The following is a 4738-nucleotide window of genomic DNA, read 5'->3' as shown; positions in this document are numbered from 1 at the left end:
CACTGATTACTAGTAAGGAGATTGAATCAGTAATCCAAAACTTCTCAACAAACAAAAGTCCAGGACCAGATGATTCTACTGGTAAATTCTAGCAAACATTTAAAGAATTCCAATCCTTCTCAAACTCTTTCAAAAAAACAAGAGGAGGGAACACTTCCAAACCAATTTTATGAGGCCAGCATTACCCTGATACCAAAACCAAAAACACTAGAAGAAAAGAAAATTACAGGCCAACAATGAGCATAGATGCAAAAATCCTCAACAGAATATTAGCAAACTGAATTCAACAATACATTAAAAGGATCAGAAACCATGATTAAGTGGGATTTCTTCCAGGGATGCAAGGGATAGGGGTGGTTCGATATCCACAAGTCAGCCAATGTGATACACCATATTAACAAAATGAAGAATAAAAATCCTATGATCATCTCAGTAGATGCAGAAAAAGCTTTTCACAAAACTCAACATCCATTTAAAAAACTCTCAGAAAAGTGGTTATAGAGAGAATGTACCCCAACATAATAAAAGCCATGCATGACCAGCCAACAGCCAACATCATACTCAACAGTGAATAGCTGAAAGCTTTTCCTCTAAGATCAGGAACAAGACAAAGATACCCACTCTTGCCACTTTTATTCATCATAGTATTGGAAGTCTTAGCCAGAGCAATGAGGCAAGAAAAAGAAATAAAAGACATCCAAATTGAAAAGGAAGAAGTGAAACTGTTACTGTTTGCAGATGACATGGTATTATAGCAAGAAAACCCTAAAGACTCCACCAAAAAACTGTTAGAATTAAATAATGAATTCAGTAACGATGCAGGACACAAAATCAATATGCAAAAATAAATTGCATTTCTGTACACTAATAATGAACTATCAGAAAGTGAAATCAAGAAAACAATCCTAGACCTATATGCTGAGAACCATAAAACATTGATAAGGGAAATTGAAGATGATTCAAAGAAATGGAAAGAGATCCCATGCTCTTGGATTGGAAAAATTAATATTGTTGTAATGGTCCTGCTACCCAAAGAAATCTACAGATTTAATGCAATCCCTATCAAATTACGCATGACATTTTTCCCGAAACTAGAACAAATAATCCTAAAATTATTTGGGACACAGGTTCAATCCCTGGTCCAGGAAGATCCCGCATGCCGTGGAGCAATTAAGCCCATGCACCACAACTACTGAGCCTGTGCTCTAGAGCCCACCAGCCACAATTACTGAGCCCATGTGCTACAGCTACTGAAGCCTGTGCGCCTAGAGCCCATGCTCCACAACAAAGAGAAGCCACTGCAATGAGAAGCTCGCGCACCACAATGAAGAGTAGCCCCCACTCGCCGCAACTACAGAAAGCCCACGTGCAGCAACGAAGACCCAATGCAGCCAAAAATAAATAAATAAAATTATTTTTTTTAAAAAAAGAACACTCCTTCATACCATATACAAAAATAAACTCAAGAAGGTTTAAAGACCTAAATGTAAGACATGACACTGGACTTCCCTGGTGGCGCAGTGGTTAAGAATCTGCCTGCCAATGCAGGGGACATGGGTTTGAGCCCTGGTCTGGGAAGATCTCACATGCCTCAGAGCAACTAAGCCCATGCGCCACAACTACTGAGCCTGCGCTCTAGAGCCCGCCAGCCACAACTACTGAGGCTGCGTGCCACAACTACTGAAGCCCATGTGTCTATAGCCCGTGCTCTGCAACAAGAGAAGACACCACAATGAGAAGCCTGTGCACCACAACGAAGAGTAGCCCCTGCTTGCCGAAACTAGAGAAAGGCTGTGCGCAGCAACAAAGACCCAACGCAGCCAAAAATAAATAAATAAATTTATTTTTTTAAAAAAGACATGACACCATAAAACTCCTAGAAGAGAACATAGGCAAAACATCCTCCGACATAAATCGTAGAAATATATTCTTAGATCAATCTCCCAAGGCAAAAGAAATAAAAGCAAAAATAAACAAATGTGACCTAATCAAACTTATAAGCTTTTGCACAGCAAAAGAAACCATAAACAAAATGAAAAGACAACTTACAGAATGGGAGAAAATATTTGCAAATGATATAATGACAAGGGGTTAATTTCCAAAATATATAAACAGCTCATACAACTTAATATGTAAAAAAAACCCAAACAACACAATCAAAAAGGGCAGAAGACCTAACGAGACATTTCTCCATAGAAGACATACAGATGGCCAACAAGCACATGAAAAGATGCTCAACATCACTAATTATTGGAGAAATGCAAATCAAAACCACAGTGAGCTATCACCTCACATCAGTCAGAATGCCTATCACCAAAAAATCTACAAATAGAATTCCCTGGCAGTCCAGTGGTTAAGACTCCATGCTTCCAATACAGGGGGTGCAGGTTTGATCCCCAGTCAGGGAACTAAGATCCCACATGCTGTGCAACATGACCAAAAAAAAAAAAGAAGTCTACAAATAATAAATGCTGGAGAGGGTGCAGAGAAATAGGAACCCTCCTACACTGTTGGTGGGAATGTAAATTGATGCAACCACTATGAGAAATAGTATGGTGGCTCCTTAAATAACTAAAAATAGAGTTACCATATGATCCAGCAATCCCACTCCTAGGCATATATCCAGAAAAAACAAGACCTCTAATTCAAAAAGATACATGCACCCCAATTATCATAGCAGCACTATTTACAATAGCCAAGATACAGAAACCACACAAGTATCCATGAACAGATGAATGGGTAAAGAAGATGTGTGTGTGTGTGTGTGTGTGTGTGTGTGTGTGTGTAATGGAATATTAGTCAACCATAAAAAAGAGTGAAATAATGCCATTTGCAGCACTGTGGATGGACCTAGAGATTGTCATACTAAGTGAAGTAAGCCAGACAAAGACAAACATCATGTGATATTGCTTATATGTGGAATCTTTTTAAAAAAAAGATGCAAATGAACTTATTTACAAAACAGAAATAGACCCACAAACATACAAAACAAACTTATGGTTACCAAAGGGAAAAGCGGTGGCAGAGGGATAAATTAGGAAGTTAGGATTAACATATACACACTACTATATATAAAATAGATGACCAACAAGGACCTACTATATAGCACAGAGAAATATACTCAATATGTTGTGATAACTTATATGGGAAAATAATCTGAAAAAGAATATATTGTCATATATCTATATATATAGCTATATGACTGAATCACTGTGCTCTACACTTAAACTAACACAACATTGTAAATCAACTATATTTCAATAAAATATATATATAATTATATATATAATTTGATGATTAAAAATAATATATATTATATATATAGTATATATTTTATACATATATATAGTAGTCCTAAAATTTGTATGGAATCACAAAAGACCTGAATAGCCAAAGCAACTTGAGAAAGAATAACACAGCTGGAAGCATCATGTTTCCTGATTTCAAACTATATTACAAAGATACAATAATCAAAATGGTATGGTTCGGGGCTTCCCTGGTGGCTCAGTGGTTAAGAATCTGCCTGTCAATGCAGGGGACACGGGTTCGAGCCCTGGTCTGGGAAGATCCCACATGCAGTGGAGCAGCTGAGCCCATGGGCCACAACTACTGAGCCTGCGCTCTAGAGCCTGCGAGCCACAACTACTGAGCCACGCACCACAGCTACTGAAGCCCATGTGCCTAGAGCCTGTGCTCCACAGCAAGAGAAGCCACCTCAATGAGAAGCCCACCCACCGCAATGAAGAGTAGCCCCTGCTTGCCGCAACTAGAGAAAGCCCGCGCAGCAATGAAGACCCAACACAACCAAAAATAAATAAATTTATAAAAAATATAGTATGGTGCGGACATTAAAAACAGACACATAGATCAATGGAACAGAATAAGCCCACACATACATAGTCAATTAACTTACAAAAAAGGTGTTAAGGATATACAATGGGGGAAAGATAATCTCTTCAATAAATGGTGATGGGAAAACTGAGCAACCACATGCAAAACAATGAAACTGGACCGCTATCTTATTCCATACACAAAAATAAACTCAAAATGGATTAAAGTCCTGAACATAAGACCTAAAACCATAAAACTCCTGGAAGAAAACATAGCAGTGATCTCCTTGACATAGGTCTTGGTGATGATATTTTGGATTTGACACCAAAAGCAAAAATAAACAAGTGGGACTAAATACTTCCGCACAGCAAAGAAAACCATCCACAAAATGAAAAGGCAACCTACTGAATGGGAGAAAATATTTGTAAACCATATAACTGATAAAAGGTTAATATCCAAATTATGTAAGAATTCATGCAACTCAATAGCAAAAAACCAATCTGATTAAAAATTGGGCAGAAGGAACTCCCCTGGTGGTACAGTGGTTAAGAATCCGCCTGCCAATGCAGGGGACACGGGTTCGAGCCCTGGTCCGGGAAGATTCCACATGCCACGGAGCAACTAAGAGCATGCGCCACAACTACTGAGCCTGCGCTCTAGAGCCCGCCAGACATAACTACTGGCATCAAAGAAGTTCTTGAGAATGAGCATGTCTTTGCAAGGCACTCTGACCCAAGTGAAGAATCTCAGGATTTTCAAGAAAAGGTTCGCCTCCTCAGCTAACACAGGAGGGCAAACTATGTCCACTGACAAGGAAGGCTCAGAGAGACTTGACTTTAACACTCTCAGTTTAGTCTGAGTCCAAGCAGAATTTGCCATTCCAAGTTCCCCCATCTCTCCAAGTCAA

This window comes from Eschrichtius robustus, chromosome 6, assembly GCF_028021215.1.
Source record: "Eschrichtius robustus isolate mEscRob2 chromosome 6, mEscRob2.pri, whole genome shotgun sequence".
NCBI lineage: Eukaryota > Metazoa > Chordata > Mammalia > Artiodactyla > Eschrichtiidae > Eschrichtius > Eschrichtius robustus.
The sequence above is the reverse complement of the archived record's forward strand: the minus strand, read 5'-3'. Positions refer to the sequence as shown.